Here is a 12,393-nt window from a genome sequence, read left to right as displayed (position 1 = left end):
TCTCCACATCAAACTTTTGTTATGGATCTGTGCTGGCCTGCCACCACCCCAGGTACAACCCTGATTTAGAGTCTCTGCATCAAACTTTTCTTAGGGATTTGTGCTGGCCTGCCACCCCCCCCATCACCACCGATTAATGGATACATCGTGGGTTGTGTTCTAGTGCTATTCATGTGCATGGGGCTGCCATGGGATAGAATATTTTTCCCCAATTGGACACTCATATGCTAAACTCATAATGTAAATAAATTTCTTTTGCAGTTTTACTTGAGCTGGGATCAGCCCAGAATACACTTTAATGCTGGGATCAGCCTAGCACAGCTTGAGAATCAGTACTTTACAATGAGCTGGGATCAGCATAGCACCAATTCTATTTGAGCTCAGGCATCAGCCATCAACCCAAAATAAACTGTAATGCTGGGATCAGCTTAGCACTGATTGGAAATCAGTCTGTTAGCATTTTTCCCCAATCGGATACTCAAGCTATACTAATAACGTAACTATCATACCCATTAAATACATTAATTTCACAGTTTAAATATGAAAATATAATAATATTTTCTTTATGCTGGAATGGAATCAGCCTAGCTCTATTCCACAAATCTGGGATAAACCCAGAATACACTCTTATGTGGGGATCAGCCTAGCATAGATTTAGTTAAGATGGGATCAGCCCAGAATAGACTAGTATGCTGGGATCAGCCTAGCACATAGTCTACTTAAGCTGGGATCAGTCCAGAGTACCCTGTAATGCTGGGATCAGCCTAGCACCAATTTGGAATCAGTCTTTTACAATGAGCTGGGATCAGCCAAGCACCATATCTATTTCAGCTGGGATCAGCCCAGAATATACTGTAATGCTGGGATCACCCCAGCACTGATTGCGAATCAGTCTTTTACATTCAGATTCTAGCCCATGAGTAGGCCACACAAAGAGAGCCAAATATTTTTTTAAATATTGATATTAGGTATTGATGTTATTTAATTTATGAATTTGATGTTGTAGAATATTGGTAATAATGAATAGTGGCATGTTTGAGAGAAATTAGGGAGAGAGTGAGTGAGAGAGATGAATACATATACTCATACAATTCAGTATTGTTTTATTGTGCATAAATGCAAGGCTAATCACTATTTATATATTGATCATTGTATCTAAATTGTACATCATAAGATATATTTTCAAAGCCATTTGAAATATGAATTTCTCTCTTTGACTTAGTAATAGCACATTACATTGCAAGGTGAAAATTGTTGAAAATACACAAAAAAAACAAAAAAAAAAACAATGCCTTTACTATATATGATTTTAATCTGTTATTCTATTACATGCAAATTTGGCAATATTTTTGTCTTTTTTTTGGTAAATGTAAATCTCAGTAGAACAATTTTGCATGAAAATTTAACTGATATGAAAAAGATGCAAATTTTCAAGAAACAATATGATACATTTAATTATGGTCTTTATGGATAGATGGTGTATGAAAAATTAGAGGGTATGACAGATTACAAGAATGGCAGTACTGCAAGAACATTTTTAATCAATGTAAGAATATATAAAAGGAAAGATACTTACCTGGTAGGAAAATATCTGTTCCCCATGTACAGAATGGTTTAAACAGTATGGCATTTGTGAGTATTGGGACACTGAGTACACATCTGTTGGCATCACTCTCAAAACACACACTGATGTTCAAACTTATTTCAAAAGCTGTGCTGTCCAAGGCTTCAGCCAGTATGAAGCTACAAAAATATAAACACTTTCTTTAAAATCTGCTAAATGAACTCTTTAAGCATTCTAAAAGCAAATGAGAGCCCAATGTATGGTGAAAAAGAACAGGAAGTTAAAAATATTCTTTTTTTGATAGATGACTTTACTGTATGATTTAAAAGTTTCACTTTAACTTTCTTCTATTCTTTATAGCATATAACTGAAATTCTTCACACACATTTCAACCGATTATGATAGTTAAAAGCAATAAAGAATTATGTTTCAGATACTGTGAAATTGCATGCTTTTTAAAGCTACAAAACATATATATATATATATATATAAGACAACATAAAGTACTCACTCAAGATGAACCACACCTTGTAAGTACAGGTGTTTCACTTTCCCTATGAATAGAAAAGATATTGTATTTAAATCAATAATGAAGAGAGATTTGTACCAATAAAGTTTCCATAAATATATATATAATGATATGTTAACCTTGAAGCATATGTTGCAAATAGGATTTATTTACAGCTGCTATTATGAATACTCCTTTTTAGAGATCAGCTTATTTTCAAACTGGTGCAAATTACAGAACATGCAACAAGTGATCATTTTATAGTCATCCCTGTGTGAAATGAATGGTCTATTAAATGCATTATATAAGAAACTTCACACTCAATTAATGCCACTAGTGTGCAATCTGACAAATATCAAGATACTAAAGTTACATATGTGGCATGTTCTAAATGTTCTATAATGAACTTGACTTTGTAGAATCATTAAAAACAGCTTTATTCCTTGATATGTTTTGCTACGCTGTTACAGCTCTAATTAAAATATTGAGTTGTGATAGTCAAGGAAAAAATATTGCCTATAAATGTGAAAATTAATAACATCAAAAATTACATCTTGAAGTTGTTGCCATGGATGGAAAGCAATGATATGGTGAATGAAACAATCATCAAATATATTCTACAAGGCATAATCCATTTAGAAATTTGAAAAAAAAAATGCTTGATCACATTGCTGTAAAAACAAGTGGTTGCAAAGCAGGCCACCAGAACATCATCATAGTTTATTCAATATGGATGTATTCAAATGACTGTATTGAAAGAGTTTTTCCTCAGAGTTTGTAATGGAATCAATAAATTTAATTCTGCAATTCTGTCAGAACTTCAATCAGCAAACAAATTATAGTGAAAACAAAGAAAAACAAACACTTCTTAACTGTATAATGACAGCTTTTGAACTGAATATCTTACCCCAATCATAGTCCCTGAAATGAACCTCAACTGTAAGTTTTTCTATCTTCAGGCTAAGTCTGTAGTTACAAGCATCCAACATGATGGATACACTGATTGATCTCCCTATCAATTCCACATCTGCACAGCAAGTTACTCCCGTGCAAAGATCTGGTCTGTGACAGGATATTACTCCAGGTAGTGCTGTTAGATTAGACTTTATCTTACATTCTGCAGATAAAAATATACATCCAAGTAAGAATGATCAAAGTTTTATTTAATTGTTATGAAATGTTTGATTCACATACACAACTACTGTAAATGTAGCAGCAGCCTTTTAAGATTAAATGTTGAAATCCATCTTTAATTGTAAAATGCCTTAAGTTTGCTACAATACTACTAGTAATTACAAAAGCACATTGTTCTAATGCTTAGAGTATCATCTCCTGATGTTTAATAGTTCTGGGATTGAAAAATCTAAAAAGATCTACTAACTCAGTCATGAAGTATCCTAAGACTTTACTTGCCCCCCTAAAAATCTATTTCAACCAGCTATTTTAGAAATTTAAACACTGATGATTTTAATGACCAAAATTCCATAGTGTGAATGGTTGTTTTCCAGATCCTATTCTGTGATGATTCTAACAACAGTCGTAAGTACTTACAAATTTAGAAAAGCCTGCTTTCCATCAGGTAATGTTCATTAGTACTGAAAAGTTGTTTGAGCTTGACCAAAACTAACTGAAAACAAATTTCTAGCAGAAAGTTGGATTTCAATGAATAAAGTAGGCATTTATTTTTGATGGAACATGATTTTGATTAAAGAGAACCGTTAAGACCTGGATCAGCAGTCATCAGATCCAAAAAATGACCACGTGAAACTTTCACTTGCCATTTTGAATTAGGCAAGTGAATTATCAACCCTTGCAGGATATACCAAACATGTCAAATGTTTTTCCTTTTTACTGCCTTAAAGATCTATTATTATGTCTCTTGTTATCATGACTGTGTCTTGTTGTAAACCGTTGTGAGTTGCTGTCATAACGTCCTACCAAAATGTGCATAAAATCCATAAGTCTGATTCACATTGATATGTATGTATGCATGTATGTATGTATGGATGTATGTATGTATGTATGTACATACATGCAAGTATGATGAAAGCACATCAGTACAATACTGTGCTAATTAAAAGTAAAGTTCTAAAAATGAAAAGATAAACAAACTGTCACTTACACAAACTTTCTTTCATCTTAATACATTTTTTCTATTCTTCTAAAAGACCTCACGAAACAAAAATAAAAATAAAAATGTACATGAGATTTAGGTCCATGAACCTAGAGTGAAATATCCCTACTTGCATTATTATTTTGAAGTCAAGTAAATGTCATTTGCTAATATCTGGCCCTGTTTTCTCCAAACATTCTGGAGCTATTAGAAGCTAGTGCCTAGACTCAAAAACAATCAAATCAGTAAATATACTTAGAAGAGTATATGTAAAAATTTAGTTCTTTAGGATAAGGACTCAAGTGATGATCTTGAATGCTGTATCATTCTCATGTCAGTATAATTTATGATACACACGGTCCAAGTATTTGATCTTAAAAAAAGACCTCAAACTCAACTTCCATACTCAAAACATTTTCCCAGTACAAAGCTTGGTCTGCTGATCTCTATCTACCATGCATCAATAATGGAAGGACTTTACTCTCTTTTCTATAACTTTCCAATCAAACTTCAAATGACTTTAAATCCTCTTGTCAGTCACTGCTTTCCCAATTATCATGACTCTTTTTCAATTTCAAGATTTTTTTCAGATTAAATACTCAGTTGGGAAATATAGTTACAGTGGAAACCCGCTATAACGCGTTAATTGGGGTCCAAAAAATTGGAGGGTGTTAATAGCGGGGCATTACAGTATTTGTTTTTTTTTCAGAGAACAACTCGTTGGCACATATTTGTGTATTCACATCTAATGCATATGATAAATAGGATATCAGTGCCATTTACTATTGTGTCATTGTGGCATGCAGTTCATCCATAATGCATGTAATTCCATTGAAAAATTGCACACAGATTTACAATATTCAATAATTTTGTCACAGATCATTGTGTCTGCATTCAACATCTAATATATAGCACGAACAGAGTATTGACACTGTTTACTTCCTGTCTGATATCGTACTGTTGGGGCTTGCAATTAATACATATAACTCCATTGCAAAAATTGCATACATATTTAAACTATTCAATAATTTTGTCACACATCATTATGTGTCTGAATTTAATGGGAAAATTAACAGCAAAATTAGGTTAAGAAACATGAAACACATGTACGGTTCATTACGTTCCAGGGTTTCTGAACAGTGTCTGTACAAATTTCATTTTGCTAAAATTTTCTCATGTGCTTTTCCATGTTCATTTATCCATTGTGAATTTCCAATAATTAATGCTTGTTCACCTATTTGTTTGCATTTGTAAGCTTGCTTTTCCATAACGGTAAAATATTGTTATAAAAATAAGGAAATTAATAACGAGTTCATAAGCATACACCATACACATGTAAAGCCCAAGAACTAAATGCAGTAGGCCTGCAAAGGTCACAAGTCACTTTTATTAAAAATACTTAAGCTGAATACATGTACAATTTCATACCCTTTCAATTTCCAGCTAATATAGTGGACATTATTTACTGGTCAACTGATTGCATTTAATAACACCGCCAAGCTCCGTAAACAGGTTGGCGACTTTCAATTTTTTATGTTTTGTGAAACTCTTTTATCAAGCACTGCATTGTCTGCTGCTTGGTTGTGTATGCAGTTAAAGAAGACATGCATGTTGGCTATTGTTTGAACAATGACTATATACAAAATTAATTGAAGACAATCACAAGGACGAATTACTGGCTTTACTCATGGATCAGTAATAAGTAACATTTCCAATAATGTTTATTTTGGCATAAAACTTCAAGAACATGGTGAAATTGTTACATTTCAAAAGCTACGCCACAATCATATTATATTAAATGATAGTAAATGTTTTACACACTATTTCTCATATTCAAAAAAAAATCATCCCAGTACGAGAAAAATACACGTACATGTATTTAAAATTTCAGGAACCACACCACGATTGTATTATATTCAAATTCATGTGATCTCTTCCCCAAAATGATAATACATTTTTTATACACTATTTCATGTACTTTGAACAAAAGCTATATTTTTCCTGGCATGAAAAAAATAAACGTACATGTATTTAAATTTCAGGAACCACACCACAATCATATTATAAATGAATTCATACACGATCTCTTCCCCAAAATCATAATACATTTTTTATTTCACATATTTTGAACAAAAAATATTTTATCATGTGCGAATGAATATATGAAATTTCGAGAGCCATGGCATGACTGTGATATGTCCAAATTTGCATTATCGCAGGGCGCGTTATGGCATGGTTGCACTGTACTTTAGAGCATGCAGAAAGTACTAGTTTATATATATATATATATATATATATATATATATATATATATATATATATATATATATATATATATATATATATATATATATATATATGCTATGTCTGATATAAGCAAACTGAATTTTATAAACTTGTTTTAAAAGGAAAAAATAAGTCATGACAATTACTTATAAGTATGCATAACTATGTCTTTTTAAACTTTATAAAATTAACAGTTGTTGTAATGTTTCTTTGTTGCAAGTCTTGAATAACACCTTTGCACTATCCTGTCAATTATGTGACCTATGCAGATGTTCAAAACATTATCATGTAAAAACATTTCATATATTGGATTGAGGTGGCAAATGTGATTCTGTTTAATGGTCTGAAATTTATTTAAGTTATGAAAATAATACAAGAAAACTTCATATGCAATTACTTGCAGTTGTCTCCATGTGTTCAAAGTCTCAACAAGTGTTACTAAAACAGACACATCACACTATCCACTGTTGAGATCAGATAATTCTTTTATTATGCAAAGCAACACTTAGGTGTAAATAAAAACAGTATTTATATTTTAGTTACACAGTCATCACAGCGCACTTCAATACTCAAACCCTTATACTGAAAAGTTTGCTTTACAAATCTGAAAAGAATGTATGGAAAATAGTAAGCCTATTTAACAAATATGTTTGCATAAGCAATTCATGAAATTTGGATGCAATAAAGCATGCATAAACTAATACCAAACTTGTACAATCTGCAATTCATATAAAGTATATGAAAAATTTAATTCAAGATGATTTTAATGAACGTCATGAACTAATCATCAAGCTCTAAAATTTCACCATGGTAAAAATAAAATAAAATCACTGTTGAACAAATGGGGGAAAACAAAAGAATAGTTGAATCTAAATAAATTTTGATAAATGATATTTATCCAAGCAATTAAAAAGAATTTCTTTGATTGTTGTAATACTGAAAACTTAAATATTACCATCATTCCAGCCATTTTTCTGTGGGATGAAGGGATAGGAGTTTCTAGAGCAGGGTTGCTTCAGAAGATAATGGGAGATTCCAAGCTGTTCCATCAATATCTCTACCACTGCTGCCTGTAGCCGACCTGTGATTTCAAAGCCATTTTGATCCAACCAGGACCCAAGAGAAAAACCTGCAGTACAAAAATAAAGGCCAGCATCTACACAGAGCCAACACTCAAGAGTTTTTTATAAACCTTGTGGCAGTGACCCAATACTCAGAAATGTGACTGATTGTATTATAATGAAACATCTCAAATAAAAGAGCATCCATCATGGGGCTTCTGAAATATATCCAAATGAGAAACTTCAAACAAAATGATCATGCAAATCTTCCAAGACTATGACCTTCATCCTATGGCCAATTAGGGGCAGGTAATTCAACTACAAAATTCATTTTCTTTGCTTCACAATTATTCATCCCAACATTAACACAAACCTTGTGACTTTCACCCTAAAGTCATATGGGTAAATAAGTGAGTTGCAAAATGAACAGTCATTGTTCTTAATTAAAATATCCCCCCAACCAGAATACACCAATGAGGTTGAATGTCACTGAAAACTTTAAACCAAAACCATAACAAATCTTTTGAAACTGACATTATTGCTGTTGCCAGTCAGAAAAGTGACTAAAACAAAGCTTTACAAACACAACAAAGAAAGATATTAATGAAATCCTACAAACAGAAAATGATGTAGTAGCTTTTATGACACCTCAGCACAATATCTACATGGTGCCAACTAAGGCAAAGTTTGAAAAACATAAAACTTGACTGCACAAAAATATAGGAAGATAAAACACTTCCCAAAAATTGAAACATGAAGTACAAGATAAAGCATAAAACATAATGATGTAAACATTCTGTAAAATGTTTATAAAAGAAGAGATAATGGTAACAGATATAAAGTTCTTAAGATATAGGGTCAAATTTGTATGCATTCTGGTCAAAGTTCAACCTTCACAAAGTATTCATGAGTCAGGTATGTACGTCCAATATGAAAATGGCATGATACCACCTCATCTCTGCATTCTCCTGAACATAAGGGATGCCACTTTTCAATGGTGTGTTTAATACTCTAAAGTTTGCTTGATGAGTTTTCTTTCCACATATTTTGCCAAGCATGAAGAACATGCTGATTTATACAATACTTGAAGTCAGTAGAGTAAATCTGTCTTTAGCAACCTCTGATATGAATGACCAACTGTCATTTACAACCACAATCATAATGCACTGAACAATTTTATTATATAAACTCACTGTTATGAACAACAACCTGCAAAACACAACCAATGACCATTTTGGCAAATTATGCATTTATACACTGCTGCATCACAAAAATAGATTAACACCACTGACCTTGATTTAATACTCTGTAACCATGACCAATTAGGATGGTATGTATATAAAATACAGATTACTCTGAATTACACTTCAATGAATGACTGCTTTGTAATCATGACTATCAAATCATAGACTTTTCTAAGAAATAAATAAGAAGTTAGGGTGGCTATCAGTATCTCCAATTTTACAGATCATGCATGTAACAGTCTATTGTTATAAACTGCCAACCAGAATAAAATGCATGTCACTAACTGCAATTGTAGTACCAGTCATGTGAATAAAGGGTAAAGTAGTTATGGCCTATGTGATTTCTGACATGCTTATAAATTATAAATAAGATGTTTACTGACATTTGAGTGTAACACCTAGCTTTAATTATGACTTCAGATGATTCTGGAAGTAAACTTATTTACAGTTTGGTGTAATTTTCCAATAAAAATATTGAGTTTTCTTAGGCCAAGACAGGATGTATATAAAAGAAGGTTTTGTCAACAATGTCTTCATTAGAGTTTTTAGTATCATAATCTTTGGGAATCTATAATCAGAGTGTTTAGTAGTGTCCATTTATAATATGAAAGTATTCATATAATTAAAAATTATTCATTGGAATTACAAAGTGTTCATTAACATGTTTGACTAAATCACTATTTTCAGATAAATGTCAATTCATTTAAAGACAGTATTGATTATATCATTGTCACACATCAAGACTCTGGCACATCAATATTGCATTTTTTTTCAGAACACTCTATACTTTTGGACTTGTGATGGAACTTTCAGGATTATTTGGGATTTAATTCACAATACTGCCTGTACCATGTTAGAGAAATAATTTGCTGATTTTCATAAACTTGTTGCTTTCGCTTCTTTCTGTTACATAGTTTAAAACCAGAGTCATGACATTGGGCTACATTCAAGGACTTGAGTTATTTCAACAAATTTCAGAACATTTAAAGTATAACCTCAAATATTATTCCAGATATATTTGAGACATTCTTCAGGATTTGTCATGGTTGTACTAACAATGAATTAAAAATCCCAATGGTATGTGTAGGTAAACAATTATGACAAAGCCTACAATTTCTTTATAAATGGTGGCAGTGTCTGTGAATTTGCTGATTTTAGACAACATTTTCCACTCATTTTCTGATTTTGTTGCTATTGATTGCAACAAATATTGCTAATGATGATCCTAATCATGGACTGTCATTGTATGATTTGTGCTACTAGTTTTGCATGAAACGAAACACTTAAAATTAATCCAAATCTACTTGACTGGGAAAAAAAGTAACAAGAAACATAGCATAGCTTTGTGTGGATAGTAGAATATACCTGGTATGGAGAATCCAGATTCCCAGTTGCATAATGGCTTAGGCAGAATGGTCTTGGTAAATATTGGCAAAACCAGCTGGCAGTCTTGACCTGACTCTAGACACAGGCTCAAATTTACTGACACAATGAAAATTCCCTCAGTTCTTTTTTCTTCAATCTTGTAACTGAAAAATAATATTTCTTAATTATCATTCACAAGTTTTTTTAAGGCTGTCTTGTACATTTTAACAACTGGATATAAGCAACAAATAGATATAATGATAATTATTGAAAATCTGAATAAAAGCCACATGTGAAACTGTTTTGAAAAATCTTCCCCCAATGGTAATCAAACATGATTGTTTTTAATCAGATTCTTATAGAAGCTTCTCTTTCCTTACAAGCAATCTATTCAAAATCATCTTCATATTATTTTACAAACTTGACAAAAAATATTTGTTTTCTTTTATTAATGAAAAATGACCGCAAACATTGGTATTACTGTGCTCAAGACTAAATAAGTTTGCCCATTCTAAGCAAACCAAACCCAGGAAATGTAATTACTCTACAATGCTCAACATTATGCATGCTTCTTCTAGGAATACTCACTCTAAGCGAACAACACCAAGTAAATAGAAGTGATCTTCTTCTCCTAGAAAAAAAATTTCAATTTAATCAAAAGTTTGTTTTCTAGTGATAATTTAAATAAATATTTTAAGTGAAATATATAATACAGGATAAAGTAATTACTGAAACTTTTGGTTACTGAATTACAAGCATATTCATGTAGAGAAATAGCAATGTTAAGAGTAATGTATCAGTTCTGACTATTTCCCAGTCAAATTCGGTTGACACTATACAATTTCTAGACAATTACTGACAATGAATACCCTTGCCATGATGCAAACTTAGGATAGAAATATAAACATCTGGCTATCTCTTGATCCATTGTCTAGAAAGGTTATATCCACCTAAAATAATGTTGTATTCCTCTAAAAGCAATACAAACAATATCTTCAAAAGCAGATACAAAAATGACACCGTCTTTCAAACATTATAAGCAGGTACCTCTGTAAAAAAACAACATCAATTTAAAGCATCTAAATGAGTCTTCATTTGATCATATCCCTCTATTCCTCACTGTTTGACATAAATTATAAACTGTTTTTAAAATAAGTTCTTTAAAACAAATATAATTTTCATCAACAGTATATGCCCCCCTTCTGAAAGTAACAGTTTATAATATAAAACATTACTACACATAATTCTGGTACATAATCATTTGCTGGTTGGAAGGTCAAGCCAAACAAAAAGCAAAAGAAAGCCTCTTACAGGGTTAATTCTGAACCAGTGTTAACATACAACTCCATATGCTGGTAGGAGTTTAAATTGGTCCTTACCTCAGGAACCCAGACAGGAGAATGTAATCATCAAAGCAATACCATCAGAAATTTTACTTTAAACACTTGACTTTTTGATGAGCAACATCTAACCAATAATAATAAAAATCAAATCTAACTGAATATGTTGTCAAATAGCAGTCTGGTATTCTGATTATTTCCATCTCTATTTACTCACCAAACTGATAATCTAACAGTGATATATTCATCTTCATTTTCTCTATTCCAAGCACAAATCTGTAGTTACAGGAGTCCATCAGGATGTAGGCATGTACACCCCTTCCTATTACTTCTACATTCATACAGCAGTCCATACCAGTACAGTAGTCAGGAATGTGACAGGTCACTGTGTCTGGCAATGTGGAGGTGGGCACATCGAAAGGACAGGCTAAAAGGATGGTAAATGTTAAAAACAAAAATATCTAAATTGACAAATTTGTTCCTTCATATTAGAGTATGTCTTTAGGGCATTAGCTGCAGGCTGCATGACTTTTCTTGTGCATTTGCTATTTACTTTAAAGGTCTACAATGAGCAATGTAAAGGTCTCTCTGTTGGAACTTCCAATTTTATACATATATGTACATAACAATCTGGACTTTCTGATTTACCCAACCTTTCATCTGAAATTTGCAAAAGAATAACAAAGGATGTCAACTTCTCAGCCACTGACTTAAAATTCAAGTAGCACAGAAAATATATTTATTTCAACTAATATGACAGAAAGCCTTTCATCATGCACATCAAAATCAATTCAAATGTCAAGAGAAATCAAATTTGTATTTATTTTTACGTAAAAATTCTAAGAATACCACCATGTATCTGTAACAATGATATTCTTTTCATTGACAAACATGATGCCTTCTCATCCATTT

This window comes from Sinohyriopsis cumingii, chromosome 2, assembly GCF_028554795.1.
Source record: "Sinohyriopsis cumingii isolate HCF-2022 chromosome 2, ASM2855479v2, whole genome shotgun sequence".
Lineage (NCBI taxonomy): Eukaryota > Metazoa > Mollusca > Bivalvia > Unionida > Unionidae > Sinohyriopsis > Sinohyriopsis cumingii.
This window is presented reverse-complemented; position numbering follows the sequence as displayed.